Below are 15,978 nucleotides of genomic sequence, written 5' to 3'. Positions count from 1 at the left end.
CGCAGATGTGCTGCCTGTGGGCATGGATGCAAGACCAGTTGGAGCGGGGGAGCATGTGTTTTGTTATCTGGCCATGGCTTCAGAGGAGACATTGCTGGCACGTGAGAGCAGAGTGGGGAGGCTGGTGTGCCACGGGTGAGCTCTGGCCTCTCGTGATGAGTAGAAATAAGGGGAGCTGCACCCTTGCTCTGTTCCCTGGCTAGCAAACCTCTCGTGCGTTAGGCTAACCTTCAAAGGCTACTCCCCTGCCTCAAAAGCCTCACGGGATATTGGTTTTTTTGCTATATGTGAACAGGGAACCCATAGGAATATGACTCTTAAAGGGTGCTGTCTCAAATGGAGAGGTGCTTAGGAATTGGGGCATCAATTTTTACAGATGTTTGGGACCCTCGCCTACAGGGAAACTGAGGACAGTCAGGCATCCAAATGGCTTTTAACAACCCAGCCCTGCTTTCGATGTAATTACCCATACATCTTGTATAGATGAGCTAGTAAACCCTCCATTTTTCCCACAAATCTCTGTTCCTAGAGTGAGGGTGTCCCATCTTCTCACCATATGAAAAGGAAAACTATGGGGAAAACAGCTGCAGCAAAAGCTACAAACCAGTGAGGAGGTAGGAAGATGCAGATTAGGTTAGCATCACTAGTGACGGAGGTTAACTAATTGTCAACTACTGGATCAAAAACTGGATCCGTACTGTGGGCTCCCACCATGCATGGTTAGTCACTTCTACCACAGAGTGACTGACTGATGGGGAGAGGGATTAGTTCAAAATCAGAAAATTGAACTAGTACAAGCATGAAAAAAATCTATATAAATTAAACTTTTTTCAGCCATTCCTCTCATTTGGGCTTTTCCACATATTTTTTTCTACAACAGATGCATTTGCTGGTTTAGGAATTTGAATTCTTAATATAAGTTTTAATGTAAGTGAGAAATTAGTTGAGTTGTAATGAAGAGGTATGTAAAGTGTGGATGGTACAGAATATAGGAGGCTCTTGGGCAGTCCATGCTCAGCATGAACCCAAGCACAGACGTTTGTAGACTTGTCTTTTGAGGGCATCTGGGTTCAGAAGTCTTGTTGTCAAAGGATCAGAATTATATCAAGACATCTTTCATTCCCATGGGGGATAATGACTTCCTGCCTGGATGGCAAATGTTCTCATTTCCCATGAAAAGTTATAGGACAAAGGTTAAGTACCTCGTGTAATTTCACAAAGAAATTTGACACAAGCCTCTAGCTGTCTTTTCTATCTGTGCCAGACATTTTTTGTTGTTCTAGAAGCAGACTACATGGTACAGCCTGTAACGCAGGGGCTTGTTAGGACCTTGGAAGATTGATTATTTTACACTTCGTGTCTTCAGTCTGCAAAGGGGATGTGCTGTGTGACTGCGTAATTCGCGCTGAGAGTACCTCCTCACGTGGCACTTGTATCTGGACTCTCAGCTGGAATCGTGTTACCAGACCCCAGGGAAAAAAGTAGAACTGGGCTTATTCCCTGCGAGGGAATTTTTTTGTTAATATATTTTTTACAGAAGCACAACAGAAGCAGACAGATTCCAGCTCTTTGTCCTATTACCCAGGAGAGTTTTTCTCTCTCTCAGGAGGTGAAAAAAATACTGAGATCACAAACAAATAGTGATGAAGCCATTAAACAAAATGGAAATTAAGGGAAAAGTGGGAATGAGATACTGTTGATGTGAATTTTAAGGGTCCTTCACAAAGGGTTATGTAACAGAATGAACTAGATTCTGAATTTTTTTGTTAAATTCATGCCAAGAAAATGAAAAAAAGAACAATCCGAGGCTTGTAGCGCCCCATTAGTTTGCTATGAGGTTTCCTGAAAATAATGTGACTTCTTCATTTCACATTATAAGGCTATGATAGCGATATTTTATTAAGGCAAAATACTATGTACAAAAAAGCAATGCTTTTTCTTTTCTATTTCAAGACCGCAAAAAAGTGTTGGGCAGTAAGGCACAGCCTTATCATATTTCTTGCTAACGAGGAGAGGTCATAAAACATACAGTTTTTCCTCCTCCATCCTCCTCCTACTAAAAAGTAAATGAGAGCATGTCTGCTTTGCAGTCACTGTCCCAAGTCCTAGCTTTAAATTAGCTCGCGGGGGTCCCAAGAGCGTGTGGCTGCAGGAGCCTGAAGCTTAGCCCAGGCTGACTGCCCCAGCATTTATCCCAGCTTCTCGGGCAGGTATTGTAGCACTGAGATCCATGTTTCAATTACAGCACAGTTCAAGGTGCCCTAGTGAGCTACTCGAGGCACAGGGCAGATATTTCACGCCAACAGCCACCACGCTCTCAGGAGCACACGTGGCGATGGGGTGTGCTTTCAGATTTAAGGGTCTCTTTTTCCCTGTGAGCCCAAAGAAGCTCATGGGGAAAAAAAGAAAGAATAGGAAAAAGAAAAACACTAGCTTTTACTTCTGCAATTCCTCTGATTCTTTTGAATTTCTGATCAGACATATTTTTCATTAATTATTCACTACAGGCATAGTCCCTCACCATATGGGGAGGGGATTAGCTGAAACCATGAACCTCTGCTGCAGTTCGCCACTGTTGCTTGGTCCTACCCAACGGGGAAGGGGCTGCAGCTACCGACTTGTGAGGTGTTTCCTCAGAGGAGCCAAGGTCCAGCTCCACTTAGCTTACAAACGGACAGTTTGTTTCACATTTCAAAGGAGGTGAAAATTAGTGGGTAAAAAAGAACTGACTTCTCATACAGAGCTAAGTAGGTGTGTGTGTAGGGGTGAGTATCTGCTTTCCCATGCCAAGAAATTGAAAGAAAAAAAGAGGTGTGTTTGTGCATGTGTGTGTATATATATATATATATATACACATATATACTTCTCTGCTGTAGCAATATAATGCAGTGAATGAATCTGTGCAAGTCTAATTGTTTTCATTTTGTTTTGGTTTGGTTTTGTTTATCCTGTCTCCTTCATTGCCCTTGCCCAAATGAATATGACAAAAATGACTGCACATATTTTAGTACCATGGCTTGCTCATCTGTTTATTTTCAGTTTTTAGTGGAAGTGGTGGGCTTTGACATTGTGTTTTATCCTGGCAACTGAAAGATTAGCACTTGACACTCCCTTCATTAATAGCTCAAACCAGATGTAAGAGGAGGGAATAAATGGTCTATAGCAGCCTGGTCAGATATAAAAGACTATGGTAATATATAATCACATACTTTTGACATTGTTTACCAACAGGTGAAGAATTTCTGGAGAAAAAAGGTAGAAAATCCCACAATACCGTGGAGAGACAGGCAGGGTAGTGTGGGGCATGATCAGCAATGTGGGGGACACTGCAGGAGAGAAAAATGCCAAGAGCAGAAGAGCCTTGGCCTCTCTTCCTCAGGGCAGCATTTGGCAATGGTTGAAGTTTCATCTGTCATCATTAAATAACTGCGATTCTTTACATTAGCAATCATCTGCTCGTTATAGAGGGAGGTTTCAGTGATGGACCAGATGAAAGGCTGTTGAATACACAAGGGGAATGATGCAGGTATTTATGTCAATGAAGTAGAAGGAAAATAACACAGCTGATTTATCTTGAGTAGCTCATACGACCTGTCTGTCCCTTCATTGTGCTGCTGATATCTTTTGGCAACCGGCACAGCAGCCAACGTATGAGCACAGATCAGTTGTGTCATACTCTTTCTTCACTTCACTGACGCAGAACATGTCATAAAATCTTGCTGTCCTCAGCACCGCCTTTCAATTCCTGTGTTTGGTGACAGCAAATGTCACTTGAGAAAAGCAAAAGGGCTATGACTGGTGATAGTTTTGGGAAACATCGTGTGGAGCTGTGTCACCTCGAGGACATGTTCTTATGGTAGCTTTGAGCGTGAATGTCACTGTAGTGCTGGGTGTCCTCTCCTCTCCAGTTAAAGAAGATACCCTATGTATAGTTGCTGTGAGGGGCAGAGGAGTCTATAGTTTGCAGTCAGATAGTGGGGAATTGAGAGCCTGTGACAATGCCGTGAAGTTATGGGAACTGTTTTAGCCTTCTTGAAAAAGCAGGATTTCAGCTGAGATTTGTTCTCCTGCCAGTTAATATTAGTGGAATCCTGAAAACTTTGCTTCAGATCTTCTATGCAGATACCATGAGTCCTATAGCCTCATCATTTTTGCCCTTACATTTCTTCATGTCTTCAGCTGCAGCTAGGCCAATGTAAGGTCTTGCTGAATGGGAAGTCTGGAGTTCAGAAGCCAAACCCTGCTTTTTCTGAGTACACAGAAGCGCGCGTGACTGGACATAGAGGGGTCGCAATCTGGTCAATGTGAGGAGAGCTGACAAATGGGATTTCTGACAAAAATTACTTTATATTGCATTACAGAAAATGTTGAGCTGTGCAGGCTGGTAGGAGGGAGAGTCCTGCTTCTAATTATGATTCAACATTATCTTTCACTGATAATAGCCTTTTTGTAATCAAAGAAGGTAAAAATGAAATGCCTGTTGTTGATTTTTGTGTGTGCGCCAATGAGCAATACAATCACAATATAGTTTTAAATTAAATTCTTTTGTTCCTTTTTTTTAATTTGAGTTTGATGGTTTTCCCTAGTGCCAGAGCCTAATTTACAGCAGAGAAAATTCCCTTAAATTGATTTTTAAAAATGCACTCACATGCACTACATTAACCTGTTCACTCCCTTATGGTGTGTGTCAAAGAAAAATGATCCCTGTAACTCTGCTTATTGGAGGGAAGCGTCTGTAGTTTATATTAATTGGTAGAGTTCCCATTCTGCTCTGGACAAATTTTTCACATGGTAAATGAAATCCTGGCTGTGCTAATGCTCTTCTCTCTCTTTAAAAATACTGGTGCTGCAGCCCCAATCATTTTCCTTCTCCCACTGCTACATATCTGATCACTTCTGAACTCTTCTATTAGTTATGGAAGAGTTTTATCTTTGAATTTAGATAGAGAGAAGAGAGGCACCAGGGCCCAGGTCCTCAGGAGTGTTTCTGTGCCTGAATCCCAGTGAAGCCACGTGGAATTGAGGATCTGAACACCTCTGAGGAGGTCTGTGCATGGTGCAAGGTGGTAGTTACGGCACCACATGAGAGGGCTAGATGGGGTACGTGGTAGGGAAGTCTACAGGGGAAGCTTTGTTGCAGCATCACATGAGTTTAGGGTGGCTTTAAGTCTTGCAAGGTAAGATGGACAGGGGGATGAAGATAGAGGACTTTTTTAGGTGTGTTTAGATCAGGAGCCCCGCTGAGCACTGTAGGGAAATGTGGACATGGAGCTCTCTGCTTGCTGGGTCTGTTAAGAATTTCAGAAGCCAAACCCTGCTTCTTGAGAGAATAGCAGGTTGGAGAGGTGCAGAAAAGAAACTCCTTTCTTGGACACTTGCCTTTTCCTTCCCATCTCTGGAGCATTTTTTTCATGGGATGCAATAAAACTGCCACACACAAGTCATGGTGTCTGCTTGGGTGATTTTTCTCTTTTCAAAGCCTAAAGCATGTTTAAATCAATATGATATCCCTACAGTTTCAAATACAAAAGGGTCCTTTTTAAACCACACTCTCTCACTTTTAACATCCGAAGTGAGAGAGTCACAAAATTAAAGGAAGAATTTTAGTTACAGCAGAAACATTATGACCTGAAGCCAGTGAAAAGCAGACAGATAAACCAGCAGCATGATTCAGGAGAAGAGGTGGTTTTGTCAGTGCTGTTAAGATGCTAACATGAATTGTGCAGGGAGATTAAAAATGATCATGGTAATGCAGTGGTTTTGCTGCTGGGTGGCGGTGACCGTCATGAAAGATCTTCTAGGAGAAAAATTTGCAATTTGTGTGTCAGTCAGCTTTGCTTTTTCTTTTGAGTGGGAACATGGATGTCTCCGTTCCAGTCTGTAATTCACTTATTGAGTCTCAGGATTGTATTGAATTAAAGATATTTCTTTCAACCAAAAACTGAGCAAGAGAAGTGTTCTTTCGATACAAGGAGTCATGCTCCTGTGGTGTTGTGCCACAGTTAACACAGCTCAGTATGGGAAAGAAAGTTGGTATCTTGCTTTCCTGAGGAAAAATGACTTATTGTTTGTTGGTTGTGTTTACTGCCACCCAGAAAGTTTTGAAAATGTAAATAAATGACTTTGCAAAGCTCTTTGTAATGTGCTGTGAGAAGCCTACTGAAAATAGAAATCAATTAAAACAGACCAAGCATAAGACTCATAAACCTTTGGAGACCTTGGAGTCACTTTGCCTGACAGCAGCACTCGGTGCTGAGCCAGCCCGCTGGCATCTCATGCCAAAAGCCCGAGTACCCTTCGAAGAGCTGTAATTCTTCAAACTACAGTTTTCCTAAGCTAGAGCTGGACAAGGGCCAGGGGGAATTAAGACTTTTTTTTTTTAAACTTCATGACCGTCAAATCGGGATATCCATGAAGTGGTTTCTGCTTCAAGAATATCTGAGAAAAACCCGAGCAAATCCCATTAGGAGAACTGAGATGTCTCCCAGCTATTTTGAAGACAGTCTCGCAGCCTGTGGTCTCTGCTCCCTGCCTCTTTATCCAAGCAACGCTCACGGAAGGCAGCACAGGTTGCTGCTACCCGGAAAGAAATAGTTAACATTATAAAAATGGAAAAGAGAGCCATCCTTTCGCTGTTGTGTCCCTTGCTCCTTACTTCTGCGTGAGTAACGGTATGAGCTCAAGCAAATGATTTTCCTGAAGAGTTGCAGAACTGGGGGTGAGTTGGGGACTGTAGCTTAGGTTTAGGATTTGGGATTCAGGTAGAGTTTAGGGCTGCATTTATACGGTGAAGTAACCTGGAGGGGTGCAGGGGACCAAGCGTAGGTGATCACTAGTGTGGTTTGTTAGCATGCTCCCAGGCATGGGTTTGGCCCATTACTAGCAGGACTGGGCCAGGAATGCTGCAGCAAAGCCTGCGGTTCAGAGCAGTCCGGGAACTGTTTTGGTGAAGAAGTTGTGATACGGCCATGCTGCGCTGCAGTGTAAGAGGGTTTGGCTGTGGTGGGTGAGAGGTGTGCTCTGCCAATAGCCTTTGGTGCAAGAGAACAGATTTTCGTTTGCTTTATTTACTGGTTTGTATTTACTTATGAAACCAGGAATGAAAGATTCAGGAGAGGAGAAGAAGGGGAGAGAGACTAAGCAAAAAGATCTTGGCTGTACAGGCTGGGGAGAAGGGGACTTAACTGGGAGAGAAAAGCCTTCATACTGCATCCTACTCCAAGAACTGCTAATGTGTTTTCATTTAAAAGCAGTGTGTAAAATACAGGCCCACACTTACACATTGTTTTTCTATTGCCCAACATTGTTAAAATTTGTATCAGAGAAGAATATTCCTTCTATAATTTTCATTAAAATCTTGGCTACATTCGGCAACAGCATTAGAGACCCCACACATCAAATATGACTTGATCCTAGAACCGACAGAAAATTAAGATTCTCTTAAAGGTAAAATTATATGATAAGTAGCATCTTAATATAAATATTGCTACAATGATGAATAATGCAATTGCATTGTCTTTGAAACATCCATACATCAAAGGATTTGTATTTTTCAAAACAGTAAATAACTGTTGCTTGAAATAAAAGTTGTGTAAAAGATGTATAAAAATAATCTGTGAATTTTAGCATCCAGAATAACTCTGGACTTTGCATTTTAAATACCTCCTACACCATACTTTGATTTTAATAGGATACTCAGATGCTTGAGAAATCCAGCACCATAATCTGATTAATTATGATATATGGAGAAGATTGAAGGACTCAGGCATGCTGTTAAAACTGTTGTTATTGACCTCAGTAAGGGCAGGTTCTGGCTTGAAATGGGGAGGAACTTCTCTCTCTAGTGAGATCCTATTGGCTTATTGGAGGGATTGGTTTTTTTTCCCTGCTGAACTCAACTTTTATGTAAAACACACATCACTCGAGTCCCACGGAGGACAGAAATATGTGATTTTTGCTGGTTCCTTACTAAATTTGGAGAGTGTTTTAGTGAACACACAAAACAGATTTTATCATCATATGCTTGTTAGTTTGGACATTTTTCTTTGTAAAAGCATTTTAAGTTGTGTCTCATCGTGGAGGTTCAGGCAATTGTCATTACTTTTGAAATCCCGTTATCATGGGCTCTGATCAATTTTTTTTTTTCCCCCAAAAAAGCTCTGAATTGTCACTGCAGCCTCCTTCTCCCTGCAGTGCCATCCAACGCCATCTTCTTGACCCTTGGTCTGTCCATGTCCCTCACCTCCCCATGTCACTCCAGGACTCAGGGGTCAATCCCATCTCTGACCATGGATTTGCCCAGCTGCTCCCATGGCTGCAGGACCTTCAGGAGCCATCACCTTGCAGCCCTCATGCCAGCCAGGGACCTCATCTGAAATCCCCAATCCACCATCCTTCTGTAAGAAGTGATGATGAGGGAAACGTATTTTGAACAAAAAGCAGCTGATATATTTCAGAGAGTAATGATAGATGGTGGTTGGCGTGGTAGATTATACTGAGAGTGCTTCTCTCTTTCTGTTTTTTTATTTCCCCATACATGCGTGAAGCTTTGCTGCGTGTTAATGAGAGTTACGTATGTCAACCAAAGGAGGAGCGACCCTCCCCTAGCCCCCAGCTGCTTTAATTCACACATGAATTCATATAATAATTACTGTATCGCAGAAGGTTTTGCAAGTAACCCGGTGAGGTAATTTTTACTTTCTTAGCACGCAGTGCAATTTCTGCATCCTGAGTTTGATGGACACCTCAGGAGAGTGCAAAATGAAATTGATAAACCCGTTTTCTTCCTCCCTGCTGTACACACCGTTTTCATATTCCTCTTCCCACTGTCTCTGCAGCACGGCGACCTTAAAACTTGGCTGTCTTCATGGCTCTTTCTCACGTTACTGCCAAACAAATTATTTAGGAATTAAATTTTGTTCACCTCATGTTTTCCTACCTGTACCATTTAGAAACAAATTATTTACAAACTAGATTACAGAAAAAAAAATGCCTAGGAGTTAGTAAAATATAATGATAAACAGAATTTCTAATGCTGGGTATCTGTATTTCTACCCAGGGAGATTAAACACTTTGCTACTTCCCTTATCACAAATTCTTCCTTGGTGTTCAGAGCCATAAATTGAGTGATATTTTCTTTTTTTTTGAAATATAGTTTCACTAAAAATTGTAATTGCCTTTTTACAAATGTAAGCAGAATGGCATTTTGTTGGAATTAGGGGAGACGACAAAGCTGAGAGGTGGTTTTGCCAAGCTCTCAAATATTGCAGAGAAGCTTCTTTTCCCATTTCTTGAGATCATAATTCTTCAAGAAATAGAGTAGAGAAGTGTCATCCTGGCATGCCTTGGCGACATCACCTTTTGCAGATGCTTTCTGCATGGGTATGAACTGTTCAAGGCTTGTGTGTGCGTTGTGGCTCGGTTTGAAGGGAGCCAGGCTGTCAGAGCATTATAGTGGAAAAAGTGGAGCTCAGCAAGTGCTGTGGCATACAGGGGTCCTGGGCTCAATGGTATAATCTGTGGCATTTGGGCTTGCCAAGCCTTTTCACAGATCTGATGATAACACACTCTTATGGAAAAAAGTTCTAAGCCAAGTTCTGCCGGTGTCATGGCAGATATTTCACCCGAGGAGATGATTTGGTTCTGTTTTAGTGGATGAATGTGTGTGCTTATATCAAACACTGAAATAAAATCAAAGAAATGCTGTTGATTTTATGGGCTCTGTCACTATTGGGAATGGATCTTTAATTATGACTTGAATTACAGTAGCAGGTAAGGGCCCCCGTGAGGATTCGCAGTCCCACTGCGCCAGGTGCTATAAAAACATCTAGGTTACAGCAGATGAATGAACCAAACTGATGGTGGGAAAGTAAAGAAGATTAATAAGATGACATTAAATCAAGACCATCACAGTTCTTGGCTAAAAGTATCTCTAATCACATGTGTCGTGTGTCATACACATGTACAACATTGCCATCTCCTTTCTCCTGGGCGTGAGTCAGAAGCTGGGCATGCCCTTGGCTGGAGCCACGCTTAGTGCAACAGGTCCAGCTGGTGTTCGCAGCTTGAATTTTTGTCACCTTGAGAATAGGCTCCTGGCAGGATTCCAGAGTCTACGTTCCCAAATTCTAATTTCTTTTGGAAATTCCATGCAGTCACTCTGTCCTTAAGCACTAGGAATAATTTCAGAATGCTTCAAATGACAATACTGCTTATTTATACATTGGAAGGAGTAGGAGGATATTGCAGTGTGGTTACTATACTTGAGTACAAAAGTCATGCAAGATGCCAGTTCAAAATATAGAGATGATAAATTAATCTTTTAGTGCTGCTAGGTCTGGAGGGGATCCAAAACTGTTTCATCATAATGCTCATAAAAATGTTGGGAAGTTATTAAATATCCATTTCTGCAATACAGTACAGCTAGGAATCCCAGATATTACTGTATTGAGATTTTTTTACAGATTTTTTTTAAATTTAGAAGTAGCACTGGGTTTCATTTCTAGCTGACACAGACCGGCTTTGCTCCAGTGGAGCCAATGATCTGTGTCAGTCAGTGCTAGCTGAGGATCTGGTGCCTTCTGCTCTAAAACTGTGGAAGACCCATCATCTGTTAAAGCTAACAGTTAGGTGTAAGGTGCAGATGGCAATCGTTTTCTCCTACTGGCTTTGTAAAAGAAACATGTAAGACTGAAAGCTCTATCAAAGCATAAAACATGCAAGGTTTATTTCTACAAAGGGCTGAGCGTTAGGGATACAGCTTTTTCCTCGCTCACTCTCAAACACTCCATTAACGCCCAACCTCAAAGCATTTGCGTATGCGCACTTTGCAGAAAATTGTGAGAGGAGATGTAGCTACAGGGCCAAAAGGAGTGGCTTTAGGGCATTCAAAAAAGAGCCTCCCAGAAAGGCAGGGCAGGATAGTGGGTTGCATTGTGTGCAGGGTAAAAGATTTTTCTCACGGTGCCGGGGAGTAGGCAGCAAAGATGTTAACTGTTATTAAGTCATTGCTCCCTATTAGTAAAAGCATTTGTTATCAACAGAAGATGAAGAAAATCATAACGTAGTTGTCTTTCATCACTGCAACGGGCAGGATGGTTTTATCTCTCTGAATCTTTCAGCCGGGGCTTTGCAGGAAAGCCCACGCACATGCCATGCCTCATTTGTAAAAACAGACCGGGTTTTTATTCCTCTCACTCTGAAGTGTCACCTTTAGCATCTGAACAACTGGGTTTACTGTAGCCTCAGGCCTCGGCTCTCTGAGTCTATCTGCAAACCAATTGCTATTCAGCATCACACTTCAGCTGGAGCACAGCTCAGGGTGGTCTGCAGCAGCAGGAGGGGAGGGAGGCCGGTGGGGAGGAGAAGGAAAGGAAAGAAAATAAATTAAAAAAACCCAAGCAATAGTAACTCAGCTTGAATTCAGAGTTGAGAAGGATGCAGTTACCTGCTTATTATTGTTTATCCATGTCATGATACTGCCTAAGTTCTTTAGTGATTGAGGTTTCCACTGTGCCAGGCAGGGCACCAAAAATGATTCCTGCCCATGAAGAACCTTCATCCTAAATTTAAGGCAGGTGAGCGGCAGAGGGCCCAGGCAGGCAGAGGAGCGCAATGAGACAGTAAGGCAGTATCGATCAGCAATATAACCAGAGGTCTCGGCAAACCTCCCGCTGTAACCACTGCAATGCATCTAGTTTACTGCAATTATCATTGCAATTAATATTTCTTTTTGCAACACAACGTTAATAATCTAACAGTATGGGTTACCTACTCTTTATCTCATTTACTGTACTGTTTAGCAGTTATAATCTGCAGCAATTCTGTATTATAAAGAACTAATTAACAGCAAGATTATTTTTCCACTGAACATCATGGGAGTTTTTGCCAGGGACAACAGTGTTCCCGTACCTTAATTCCTCAGCAACGGTTTTATTCTGCGCCATGTTCTGAAATTGGTGAGCTGACTTTCCAGAGTCATTGCACTCACTGTTATGTCATCAGGCAAAAGTTTTCATTCAGAATGAGGTAGGATGAATTGACGGTAGAATACATATTTTTCAATTAACTGTGTGTTAACAAGCTTGCTAGAAGATTTTTGATTTACTGTTTTTATGAGTGTAGTATTTCAGGTTATTTAGCTAAAATTTAGAATCAAATAAAAAAAAGCAAGAACCAGAGCTTGTAAGAATGGCAAGTATGGAAACCATACAAAACCGCTGCTATAAACCCCATCCTGCCACCTCCGGAGGCAATAAAACATCTTGCACCTGCTTTTATTTCATACCATTAATTCCTTGGTTTTCTTTTTTTTCCTTTTCCTTTTCTTTCTGATTTACACTGGTATAACTGAGAGGAGAGCTCAGTCGCCCGTCTGCAGCCATGGCCCAGCGTCACCTGCTTCAGCAAGAGCCCTCATGTACAGCACATGGATCTGGAATCTATGTATTCCAGTATAAGACACCTGGGGTTTGATGTTATTGCACAAAAGTGGCAACTCCATGTTGAAAAAGACTAAGAGGCCCACCAGGACCCTTCAGAGATTTTGGTCCAGGACGTATAGCTTTTATAAAATAATACCAATGCTTGACAAATGATGTCTATATTGTCCTTCTTTCATTTAGCAGTATAGGTATGGCTATTAAAAAAAAAAAAAAGAAGTTGTGCTTGATGAGTTTTTGTTTTAAGAAGCTATTATATTATTGTAATATGGCCACCATGCTGGCAGACTTTTGACAGGTTTCAAATAAACATGCAAGAAATAATTTTGTTGACAGTATCTTGCATTGGAGCACATCCAGCCTTCATCCATAACATGTCAGTACAGTGATTCTTTCACAGGCAGGAACATATGTCATCACAGATCTGTATTCTAGACTCTTAAAATACTGTAGATGTCTGGATTGATGGCTTCAAAGTCAACTTCACAGGTGGGTAGCGTTATTTTTCAATCATAACTGAAGATGAAAGTGATAACATTTACAGTTTTTAGTATGCAGCATCAATGAAGTGTGCTTATGTTAAAACCTGTGGTAACATCTGTTTTACTTCCCTAATCCAAAAACAATTAAGGTTTTATGTAAGAGAAAGAAGGGGGTGGAAAACAGCAAAGGAAAAAAGGAGAAAAAACAGGCTGAAGGGCTTTAGCTTGCTTGCAGAGGTCATGCAGGCGTTGTGTTAGTTCTTCATGAGAAGCAGAGAGCAGGTGACTCCTACTGAGGAGTGACTTTGTTTTAATGCTTCCTTTTAAGCTGTTTTCAGTAGAATCATTTCATCAGAGCAGAAATTGTGCATGCTTGGTTTATTTCCATGTGTGTAATATGCTCAGATTTCAGTATTAAAACCAAAGTGGTATCTTTAGGATTAACAGCCATGGTTCAGGAAGGGTATCTGCTTGCTGGTTGGTTTACGTCTCTGTGTTTTCGTCTGCAAGCTGGGATCTTTCAGGAACAGGCAAATTATAGCTTTGTGCTGTGCGCTGGTAGCAAACCCTCTGAGGTGCCACTTCAGGAACACTATTTATGTGCTTGAATCTGTACCTGCCTTAATTAAACACCTTCCCAGCTTTGGTGCCAAGCACAGAGGCTTTCCTGAGCAATGTGAATAGGCAGCTGATGTCCACCTGTGGCAACTCCTGTCGAAGGGTGGGAGTTTGCTGCCAAGGGCATGGGGTATCACGGACCAGTGGTGAGGCTGTAATCTCCTGGAAATAAAAGCTGCTCACAATGACACAGCAACATCCCTCTGGAATTAACAGAAATGCAGATAGAAAAGATCTAAAACGTCAGTGCTAGCTTATATATGGTACGACGTGTGTGCAGCAGATTTAGTATAAGTGATTCCATCGAAAAAGACTTCAAATGACCAAGAAGAACAAAAAAGCTGCTTTCCAATCTTGTGCTGAATAAAGCTGTTTACCTTTCTTTGAAATGTCATTTGTCTCTTCTTTCTTTTTATCAGGGGAAATTTCCTGATGGAATTTTGAAAAGAAAGTGAAAACATTCCTTTCTGCTTCCTTGCAGTGTGTTAAAACTGAGGTTTTGTTTATTAATGGTTTTCCTTCTCTTGATACACTAGAAATTCCCAGTCTTTTTTGTTGTGATTTGGCTCAAATATTGATTGAATGACTGAAGAATTAATGGGATTATGGTGTGATAATGGATTCAGTGGAAGTATTGATATCCTGAAAGCTTAAGCATGTGTGTGGATTTTTATCACGCTGGGACTCATGGATGGGGAAATCTCACTTAATTCAAGGTCTTATTAAACTTTTGAACTACAGCTGGGTTCGTAGGACTGATTCAAGTCCGTGAACGATTTTTTTTTCAATTTTAAAACTTCTGACCTTTTGGGGGAGAGAGGGTTGTTAGATTATTTTCAGGAGTGTGACTGTTGCCACCAGTCCTGTAATGTTGTCTGTGTCTTACCTGTGCCCTTAGACACTGTTAGGGCTTGGCTGGGTAGAAGCACTGTGATTTCTCACCTGCTTCTCCCCAGTTCTCCTGTCATCCCTCTGGGTCCCACTGTGCCCTGCTGTGAAAGCAAGAATATTTCTGCCACTTACTGAGAAGCTCTGGATTCTTTTCCTGGCTTTATTTCTCACATTTATTGTGTGCAACCCTGGGAAAGTCACAGACTCTCTTTTAAGCCTGTTTGCATCACCTGAAAAATGGGGACCGTAACAGTTTCCTAAAAAAGGTGTTAGAAGACTACATTAATTAATATTTTTATTTGTGCTTAGGGTGAAGATGCTATAAAAATGAGAGTATTTATATCCTTTGTTTGCTTGTTGGCAAAATTGCATTTCTCAAGGCTCCTAACCTACTTTTCAGACCTTTCTCCAGTAAGAATAATAAACTATAAATTTGTTCCTTTAATTATTTTTCATTTCAAATAGAAAGCCAAGTGCAAATGAGGAGGGAAGGCAAAGAGGGGAGGGGCTGCTAACCTCTACCCCTCTTTGCCAGAAGGAAGAGAACCATCACGTCTTTCCCAGAACTAGAATAAATTGTGAAATAAAGATGCTACCTCTGACATTTAATGCCTCAAACTTGGCTTTCCATTGCAGATTTATAGCCTTTGTAATGGATAGATCCCAAACATGTAGGAAGAGAGTCTCAACGTTATCTTTTTCTGTGAAATGGATTCTTGATACGGAAAAAGTTGAAAAACATTTTCCAGTGCTTTCTGAAATCAAAGCTGTGAGGTTTGCCTGACTCCCCTGTTCAGTCATGTTGCTGTGTATAAGAAAATGTTACAGTAAGTGAAACAAACTCTCTGAATTACACAAGAATTTAGTCTGTTATAAAGCTTTCTGTTTTCCTGAAAAATTAAAAAAGAAAAAAAGAAGAATCTTTTAAAGAAATACCAGCAGGTCTGTCTTAGACCCACCATCCCGCATAATAAAAGAAATGAGGCAAAAAATCTAAATTGGTGAGGTCAACAAGGAGGAGGAGCATCCAGAGTTGTTCTGGCTGTGGGGCCAGATCCCTTTAGTGAATTCAGTCTTCTAGGAAAGTGGAGTGCACTGATATTTCATACAGTTCCTGGGGATGCTTCAATGTGTGCATGAAATCACATTTAATGCACAGTGCTAAGGGGAATCCATCAAAAAGCATGAAAGAGATAAGTGCAATAAATATTTAAGATCTTGTGAATGCGAACACAGCACTTCATAAAAACCTCAGTCTCGAGAGCAGGGGTGCTGTATACATCGTAGACAGAACATATGGTACAACCACAGTGAAGTCAAACCTAATCAGTGAATAGTGATGGAGCTTTTATTCCAAAGTTTTAAGGATGTGATTAAATTTAATCTGTATGTTAGATGTGAATCCTGTCTTCATGTCCTTAGACCTACCAACCTAGAAATGCATGCAAGGTGGGCTGAGGGAATGTGATGTTTTCTGGGAAGGCAGAAAAGTTCACCATGGGGATATCCTTATTGATCTTTATCTCCATACATGCCCCTGTGAATTA

General features: G+C 41.3%; 1 protein-coding gene across 6 annotated transcripts in view; it reads left to right on the top strand.

Annotated features, from left to right (window-relative positions):
- The window catches only part of DPP6 (dipeptidyl peptidase like 6), a 575,985-nt gene that overhangs the window by 376,886 nt on the left and 183,121 nt on the right, over positions 1-15,978 (top strand). The window lies entirely within an intron of this gene.

Source organism: Aquila chrysaetos, chromosome 3, assembly GCF_900496995.4.
Source record: "Aquila chrysaetos chrysaetos chromosome 3, bAquChr1.4, whole genome shotgun sequence".
In the NCBI taxonomy this organism is placed as follows: Eukaryota; Metazoa; Chordata; class Aves; order Accipitriformes; family Accipitridae; genus Aquila; species Aquila chrysaetos.
The sequence above is the reverse complement of the archived record's forward strand: the minus strand, read 5'-3'. Positions and strand labels throughout refer to the sequence as shown.